This window comes from Culex pipiens, chromosome 2 (genome assembly GCF_016801865.2).
Source record: "Culex pipiens pallens isolate TS chromosome 2, TS_CPP_V2, whole genome shotgun sequence".
Classification (NCBI taxonomy): domain Eukaryota; kingdom Metazoa; phylum Arthropoda; class Insecta; order Diptera; family Culicidae; genus Culex; species Culex pipiens.
In genome coordinates, this window is record NC_068938.1 from 170,956,737 (window position 1) to 170,966,665 (window position 9,929).

Genomic DNA, 9,929 nt, shown 5'->3' on the forward strand with positions numbered 1-9,929 from the left:
AGCCGGAATTGGAGAGTAGCAGCCCAAGACCGAGTTCAGTGGCAGCGCATCTGGAGACAGCTCATGACCCGGAGGTTGTACGAGCAGTAAAAGTAAGTAAGTAATTTGAGTTGAAAAAAAATAAAACAATTTTAAATCAATTTCACAAATAATTGTAAATTGCATTTATAGATTGATTAAAATATTTTCAATTAAAAGGCATTTATGTAGAAAAGGGAAGAGTTTAGAATTAATGGAAAATAGAAAAACGTAGCTTTATTTGTCCGATTTAATTGCGGTTTATTCCACGTCTACGTCGGTACGCGGTCGAGAGCTAACTGCCGAGAGCAGCACAAAATTTTCTCTCTAGACCTCGGGTTCGGAACCGAGGGGTGCCTCGATCGTCCTACACGGCCTTTCCTGACATCACTTCCGGCCCGGAAGTGTCCACGGTTTGATCTGATCTCCTGCAGTCGACGTCTTCTTCGGCCCTTCAGTTTCGTCGTCCAGCTTCCTGACCTCGTACCGGTTGTTCGGCAGAACACCGGTGATCTCGTACGGTCCGAAAAATCGCGGCTTCACCTTCTGGCCAACTCCAAACTGTGTCTTGGGAATAGCCACCATATCGCCGACCTTGTACTCCACGTACGGCTTACGGCGTAGGTTGTAGTACTTCCGGTTCTCCTCCTGCATCTTCTGGATGCTCTCCTGCGCCGCCATTCGCAGTTCGTTCCGGTCGTCGGTGAAACTGTCTTGGACCTCCTTCAGCAGCAACTCGTGGAGCACGGCGTCTTCTTTGGTTCGCATCTTAACACCGGTCAACAGTTCGAACGGGGTCATGTTGATCGCTCGCTGCCAGCTGTTGTTCAAACACTTTTGGACCACGGCGACGTGCTTGAACCATTCCTCCGGGTTGTCCACGGACAACTTGGTGATCATCGGGATAATGACGCGATGCACTCGTTCGACTTGCCCGTTGCCACGAGGAACCCCCGTGACTATCGTGTGTAGCTCGATGCCTTCTTCGTCGCAGAACTTGGCGAAGTATCCCGACGTGAAAGCTGCTCCCCGATCACAGATGATCCGTCGTGGGTTTCCGAACGTGTCTGTGATCACCCGTAACTTCTTCACGGCCTCCTCTGCGGTGGTTGACTTCGTCGCGAACAGCCAAACAAACTTTGTGAAAGCGTCGATGACTGTTAGGATGTACCCGTACGACTTCCTCGTTGAGGGCATCGGTCCTAGATGGTCCACGTGCAGCGTATCCAGCGGAACGTCTCCTTTCGGGATCGGACACAGCTCACCTTCCGGCTTTCCTCGTTTCTTCTCGCCGACAATGCAGGGAACACACGTGGCGATGCAGCGTTTAATCTTGTCCTCCAAGCCAGAGATGTAGTAGTCCGCCTTGATCCGCTCCTTCGTCTTCCGGACTCCGAAATGGCCTTGCTCGTGAGCAGACCGGATGATCTCCGTTTCCATCGACTCGGGCACGTACAGTCGTCGCGATTCAGCTTCGCCTTCGTAGAGAATACCGTTGCTCGTAGTTAACCCGTCGACGGAATCGTTCTGCTGCAACGCTGCGAAGAGAGCTTTGCCTCGGTCATCCTCTTGTTGTGCTGCACGAATTTTGGCAACGATGGGTGCAGACACAACCAAAACATCCGCTCTCGACAGCGCATCAACGTGTGGCAGCTTTTCTCCAGGGCGGTGATCGATCAGGTACCGGAACTCAGACAGGGCAACGACGTACTTGGCGATCCGTGTGTTGAGCTTCTTCTTTTTCACCGCATCCTTGAACGCCATACAGTCGGTGATGATCTTGAATGGCCGGCCGAGCAAGTAACAACGGAACTCTCGTCAGTCGGCTGAAGTAATAGCACGGGTGGAACTTGCCATCGTCTTCTGCGCGTTGCATCAGGATACCAGCGAGGGCCGTCTTGCTGGCGTCTGTGTGCACCTCCACGTCACCGTCCGGTCGGAAGATCCTCAACACAGGGTAGCTTGCCAGGATCTCTTTGATGCGGTTGAACGAGTAAACCGCGGCGTCGTCGAACTGGGCAAACTTATCCTTCTTCAGGAGATCCGACAGGGGGCGGGCAATGCCAGCGAACGACGGAACGAACTTTCGGAAGTAGCTGGCCAGCCCGTAGAATCGCTGCAACTGCTTGGCCGTCGTCGGCTGCGGGAACTGCTTCAACTTCTCGATCTTCGCTGGCGCTGGTTCCACTCGGCCGTCGTAGATCGTGTAGCCGAGATACTCCACACGACGTTGCAGGAACACACACTTCTTCCAGTTGAACAGCAGCCCTGCCTTCGCAGCCACTTCGAGCACTCGTTTTAGCACTTTTAGTCCATCTTCTTCGGATCCCGTTGGAATTATGATGTCGTCCACAAACGCCATCACACTTCCCTCGTGGATGAACTCTTTCAACACTGCACTAATGAATCGTCCAAATCCACTTCCACTGGTGCACAACCCGAACGGCGCACGCAAAAACTCGTACTGCCCGCAACTTGTCACAAACGCTGTGTACTTCCGGCTTTTCTCTTCGACAGGCACGTGAAAGTACGAGTTCTTCAGGTCCAGCGTTGTGTACACGCGGGCTTTGGACAGTTGGTCGATCTGCTCTTCCACGTTCGGCATCGGGAACTTATCGCGCACTACTTTCTTGTTGATCTCCCGGTAATCAACACACACACGGTACGATCCGTCCTTCTTCGGAACCACTACGACTGGACTCGCGTATTCACTCTCTGACTGCTGGATGATCCCCTCATCGAGCCACTCACTGATCTGCTTCTTCACAACTTCCTTCTCCAGCTGGGCCAGACGTCGCGGGTTTCCACAAACAACGTCGTTGTCCGACAACGTTATCGTCAGCTGATTCGCGGCAACCACTGGCTTCTCCGGCGTGCAGTTCTCAATGAGTTCTAGCACTTCGTCGCGGTATTGGTACGGTACCGTCACCTCGTCTTCCGCGACGTACTCCGCAACGCGACGAATCCACTTCACGTCGACGTCGGCCGGTTCGGCGTCGCTGGGCCGATACTTCTTCACACGCACTTCTCCCGGACTGATCGAATAATCAACACCGCTGAGAAAGTCCATGCCGATCAACACCTGCATGTCGATCGCTTCGTTTGCCACGACGTAAAAGCGAATCGGGAACTCTTCTTCACCGATTGTTGCTGTGAGAGCAACCTCACCACACACAATACGAACGTCACCGCCGAATCCGCGCACTTTCATCGTCGACTTTCTCATCTGGACGTCGTTCTCCGCGAGATCCGTCCACAGATCCTTCCGAATCAACGAAATTTCTGCTCCCGTGTCGACGATTGCCGAAAACTCGCGCCCGAACAGGTTCAGCAAAACGCCCGGTTTGTCGCCGTTCACTTTCTCCACCACGTTCACTTTTTTCTCCTTCTGCTTCGTCTTGTTCTTCGGGCAATCCTTCGACAGATGACCAAAAGCGTTGCAGTTGAAGCATTTCGGTCCGTCGCTCTTCTGTGGGCACTCTGATGCGACGTGCGAAGCGTCGCCGCAGTTGAAGCAGTGCTTCTTCGGGTCACTTTTGGCGCTTGCTTTGTTCTCCGCGCGCGGCTTCTCTCTCTTTTCGTCCGGCTTCGTCTTCTTGCGGGAGTTCTTCGTCACCTTCTCGTAGTTCAGCAGCTTCTCCTTCAGGTGGCGGATGGTTTGTGCCTCGTACAGCAGAGAGCGGTGAAACTCGTCGTCGGTGATTCCATCCACGATGTACTCACACAGGCTTGGCTCATCGAGGTCAATGGCCAGCGCGATTCTCTGCATCTCGTAGATGTAGTCTCGCGTCGTCTCCGTCGGCTTCTTCTTCCGATTTCCCAGTGTGCGGTGGACGTCGCTCGCCCGCACGAACGGAGCAAACTCATCGATGAGCGCCTTTTTCAACTTCGCGTAGCTGCTGACGTCCTGAAGAGAGAATACAAACCGACGCGCCGTGCCGGTCAATTTCTTGCGAAGCATAATCATTTTATGCTCGCCGGTCCAACGAGCCGACTCCGCAACTGTTTCGAGCTGCTGCAACCACACTTTCACATCTTCGCCGTCTTCGGCACCGAAACTTTCGATGCTCTCTTCCATGTCGCGAAACGAATACACCTGCGGTCGTTGGTGTGTGTTTCGTCGTGCCTCTCTTTCATCGTTCGCGTCGTTTCCTCTGACGGTGGCGTCGTCACTGTCGGCGTGTGAGTCGTCGTTCTCATCAGCGTCGCTCTCGTTTTCGTCGTTCTGCTCGTCGTGGACCGAACCATCATCGTCGTCGCGTTGGCTGCCGTCATCATCGTCGTCCTCTCCGTTTGCAGCCGCTTGATGATCGATGATTCGTTGCGCCATCTCGTTCTTGCTGCCGTTCGTCGGCAAGCCTAGTCTTTCGCACTCGCGCACAAGGCCAATCTTGGTGAAATTTTCACTCAACTCCTCGACGGTCGCCATCTTGTCGTTCGGCTGGCGTCACTTTTTAAAGTCTTTTTTCGCGAATTTTGTAACGATTTCGCGCACTTCGCGTAATTTTCACATTAACTCGCTTCCCGGACGAGCCCCCATGTAGAAAAGGGAAGAGTTTAGAATTAATGGAAAATAGAAAAACGTAGCTTTATTTGTCCGATTTAATTGCGGTTTATTCCACGTCTACGTCGGTACGCGGTCGAGTGCTAACTGCCGAGAGCAGCACAAAATTTTCTCTCTAGACCTCGGGTTCGGAACCGAGGGGTGCCTCGATCGTCCTACATTTATTTCTATCGTACACCGAATGTCGACTTCTCAACATTTTCATTTAAAAAAAACAATACATTTCATGAACTGACGATTCTTTTGCCCATTTAAAACTATTGTTTTTTTTTGCGCGTTACGTAGAAATGTCATCTAGATTGAACAATATTAAACCTGTGCTTCCCGTGAAATTAACATGTTGCTTGAAAAAACAACATCGTAGAACTGGGTTTAAAAAGATTTATTAAGTTTCTTTGCGTAACGGGACAACGACAGGAGCAGATTTATATATAAGAAAAAACTTCCCCCCCATTTAATGACTTGCCGGGTTTTTTTAGATTGAAGTAAGAAAACGCATTTAAATCATATTGCATTTTTCAAATCCAAATGAAAATTAAAAATCTTTCATATAAAAAACACATTAAAAATTGAAGAAGTGAACATTTTTTGACTCGTCGTGATCGTATCGTATCATTTACCTCGAGCGTGACCTCGAGTCATCTTTGATTTGCCAACCATTTCTAGTGATTTGTATCCGGCAGCTCCTTATGAACGGATCCACCGTAAAACGATGGAACATAAGCTCAGGATTCTCCACCCACGTCCAACCGCAAATTTTAACAGCCAAATAAAAAAAAAAACTGCGAGGAAAAACTAAACATTTGAACCAATGAAAAAGTCATCCGCATGCTTGAGCACTGAGCATGAGCATGAGCATGAAAGATCACCCATGGTTGCCCCTCCGTTGCTGAACAGAACCGTAATATCCTTTCAGCACTACTGATTATAGGCTTCGACGATCTAGTGGTGTTTCCCTTATCAACAGCATGTATGAATGCGCTGAAAAGATAAGACACCATGATTGCTAAAGCTAGATCAGTTGCGAATAGGTAACAGTCATTGGCCACCAACGGCGCCCGCCATGTCAGTTTGTAGACCTCGATTTTAAGGGACGGGAATGTTAGTTAGCGCAGGTTGCTACTAGGGCTGCTAATTTACTCTGTGCTTACACCCCACGAGCGCCAGAAACCTAAAAAATTGTTAGTTGGATAGGGTATTTGGTCAGGATTCATCATAGAAGATGATGATGCGACCCAAAATCATAGTGTTTGTTGAAAGGTATTACATATTATTCTCAAGGCAAGCAATCGGATGCTGCGGATGAGGAATTTCCCGTTTATCGATTGATATTTTAAATGAAATGGTTTAGTCTTAGACAGCCGGCTGTGGAAAGATAGAACCAAATTATTTGTAATTAAAGAATGAAGGATTAAACAATGTAATTTTTAACTTGAGATGATTTCACGAGTTTTAAATGATTGATGTTTAGTGAGGTACTGATTAACGGTGCGAACGACGAGTTTCGATGTGTATCGAGCTGAAATGGTATGATAGGGTTTTGATAGGGTCAAATCGAACTGGCTAGCTGTAATCGGGACAGCCAAAGCCAGCCGCACCTTCACACGCACACACGCACGCGAGAAAAACGAAAAACACACCGACGGCGGACGCGAAAATTCTTACGACCCTACGGAAAGGAATCACAGATCTGACTGGCTAAACTGTCATCGGGACAGCCAAAGCCAGCCGCACCTTCACACACACACACGCACGCGAGAAAAACGAAAAACACACCGACGGTGGACGCGAAAATCATCCGCATGCTTGAGCACTGAGTTGAAAAACATCATCAAGAAAATTTGAATTGTCAAGCTATCTGAATCACAGATTGCTTGATATTTGTATTCGAACACGAATTTTCTTGCAAAAAAACAGAAGAAGAATACAAACGTAAACATTTGAAAAAAAGACTCTATCCAGCCGTCCCGTCCCAGAATCAGATATTTTAAATCTGCTATTCCTTGTTCTCAATAATTTGTTTTAATTTCTGCTAACTTCAATGCTTTTGTATTCTTCTCAATTTATTTATTTATTTCATCTTCGGCACTCGCCGCACAGACTACAACTTATGTCCTATTTTTAATCCTAGTTTTAAATACACATTTTGACATTCCAAACACAAACACATCTGCTACATCATTAAACACTCGACAGCAAGCACTAAGGGGACTATAATAACCGTAGTTCGTACGATGGCCAGGAACTTCAAGAAACGGAGCAGGGTTGCGCAGATTACGAGCTGGGATGTGTAGGGTGATTTTATCGCGAAGGGTAGGGCAGTCAATATTGCACGACAACAAGTCGAATACATAAATTCGCTGAAGTAGAACTCGTCGTGATGCCAGCGTAGGGAGTTTAAGCCGCTCACAGTTGTCATCGTACGAGGAGAGTCCTTGAGGCCGCACCCATGGCAGGCGTCGCACAGCAAATCTGGTGAAAGCTCGCTGAATCCGCTCGATCCTTTCAGCTTGCACGGCGTAGTAAGGTGCCCATACTTGGACGGCGTACTCTAGTTGACTCCGAACTAGCGAACAATAGATTGTTTTAAGCGCGAACAGATCCACAAAGTCAGCTGCATTTCGACGAAGAAATCCGAGGGTGGCAAAAGCTTTCGCTGTTGTCAGTGCAATATGTTCGTTGAAGCACGCTTTGCTGTCGATCGTCACACCCAGGTCCTTGATAGTGTTCACCCGTTCAAGTTCGTTTTGGCCCATCCTGTAGCTAATCAAGAGAGGTGTTCGTTTGCGCGTGAAGCTTATGATTTTGCATTTTTGTACGTTGACCTCCATTCCGTTAGCAGTGCACCAGCGTAACAGGCGATCGATGTCTTGCTGGAGTGCACAGCTGTCGAGAGGCGAGCTAACTGATCGGAACACTTTCAGGTCGTCTGCATACATCAGCTTGTCCGACTCGAGGACACTGCACAGGTCGTTCACGAACAAAATGAAAAGTAAGGGTCCAATCACGCTGCTTTGCGGGACTCCGGAAGGAATTGCGAGGAGATGAGAGGAAGTGCATCTTACTTTGACGAAGGCTTTGCGATCGGCAAGGTATGAATGAATCCATCGGACGATCCATTCTGGAAGGCCATAGCGTCTCAGTTTCTCCAGTAAGAGAGCATGCGGTACCTTATCGAAGGCTTTAGATAGATCCACGTAAACAGCGTCAATTTGTTGGCCTTTTTCAATGTTCGTCAAGAGTGTTGAAGTGAAGAGGAGAAGGTTGGACGTTGTTAAACGTCGCTTAACAAACCCGTGTTGTTCGTTGGCGATGATTGGCTTCAATACTGGATAAAGTGCACCATGTACCAGGTGTTCAAACAGTTTAGCAAAACCACTCAAAATTGAAATTCCTCGGTAGTTCTCGACTTTGTGAACGTTGCCGGCTTTATGTATTGGCGTAATACTAGCCAATTTCCAAGCAGTGGGAAATGTGGATTCTGCGAGCGAGCGGTTGAAAATGATAGTTGTGGGAAGAGCGAGAGAAGCCGCACAGTTTTTCAAGAAAGATGGATGGATACTGTCCGGGCCGGGACCTTTAGTAACATCAACATCATCAAGGGCTCTTAATACATCTTCTATCGAGAAATGTACTACTGGCAGATGCAAATCATGAGTTGGTATGCGATCTACAACTTCATTGCACGGTGCAGGGAGAGAGGTAGAGTAAACCCCGCTGAAAAAGTCAGCAAATAAGCTGGCTTGCTCAACATTTCAACATTTTGATTTAACTGTACCCGCTCTCATTCCCTACAAATCCAATGGTCGTAAGTTTATTAGTGATAGCAAAAGTGATCTAGCTAGTTATTGGACTGAAAATAATCAAATTGTATTAATATGTTTTTTACAATTTTGAAATTTAATCAGATAATAAATGTTGAGATTTCATAACAGAGTGATTGACCAGATTTTCAAAATAGAGAAAAGATGAAAACATGGCCCAAAAAGAGATATACATAAAATATGAGTTGTTGAATTCAATGTAGTTATGAAATGATAAATAATAAAAAAAAATAGTCGAACTACTAATGCATTTTTTAATTTAAGAAATGGTTCTAAGGGTTTGTTGTGTTGATAATAAATTTATGATTTATTATTTTTTGTAAAATTTGAATTACCCCGGGATCGATAAAAAATAGATATTTTATGTTAAAGCAATTCGAATAAAGTAGGATGTTTAGCACATTGCATTGGTATGTTATATCTGTAATATGATGATTTAAATCCATTGCAGCTAAAATAGATAACCCTGTGTATCTTGTGTGACATCTTATGTTGGGTTAAAAATTCTCAGAATTATTCTCACTCGTATTCTCATGAAGAAATTGGAGCATAAACTAATAATAATAATTGGGACAGTACGTGATTGTAATGCTTTGATAGCTTGAAGTGTAGAGAAAACGTGAGAATGTATTTATTAATATTGCATATTGGTCATACAAATGGTTTGAGGTTCATTTAAGTACCATCAGTGGGGGTGACATTGGGTCTGGGGGGTGAGATTGGGTCAAAGTGATTTCTTACGGATTTTACCAAAGTGCCGGCGACAAAATTGGGTGAAAAGTTCATCGCCCGGAGAACGCGAGTTGGCGCGAGCGAATAAACACCGCGAAAAAAGATTCGAGGGTGCATTGGGGTAAAATGATTATTTCGTCATTCGGTTTAATTAGAAAATAATGATTTTTTCTTAAATACCGCTACTTTGAAGCGATATAATTAATTTTTACAGTAAATTAGGCATTGTTACATCAAATTTGACCTTTCAAACGCAACATTGTAAAACAACAACGCAAACCGAAGAAGAGCGGAATTTGGGGGGCGTTATTTCGGGGTTTGAGCGCAAATCGAAGGAGCGTTATTGCGGGTTTTGGCTTAAAACGGGGTTTTCTTTTTTAATTTTATTTACAATTGAACGAAATATTTATATTACATTGAAATAAATATCATGATTAGTTTTGCATATAGATTTTTGCAGAGTACTTCTGTACATAAACGGTAAGTGCCTTGCATATAAACTTCGAAATATGCTATCGCATATAATATTTATGTTCACGGCACATGAACGTTATATGTAATGCTCACAGATTGAATTATCTGGCAATATACAGCCACATATAACATAAATGTGTAGAATTCATAGTTTCTAACAGATCCTTTATATGATTTTTAAGAACTTCAACATTTTGATTGCATTAAATTAATTTTTATTTAAAAGCCGGCTCCGTGGCCTCATGGTTACGGCTTCTGCCTCACAAGCAGAAGGTTCAGGGATCAAATCCCGGTCGGTACCTTTGAAATTTGGAATC

At 46.1% G+C, this 9,929-nt stretch overlaps 2 protein-coding genes across 3 annotated transcripts in view; one reads left to right on the top strand and one right to left on the bottom strand.

Moving 5' to 3' along the window:
- Positions 1-9,929, top strand: part of LOC120431539 (uncharacterized) — a 264,144-nt gene that overhangs the window by 50,610 nt on the left and 203,605 nt on the right. The window lies entirely within an intron of this gene.
- LOC120431711 (uncharacterized) overlaps positions 1-9,929 on the bottom strand; it is a 35,612-nt gene that overhangs the window by 17,371 nt on the left and 8,312 nt on the right. The window lies entirely within an intron of this gene.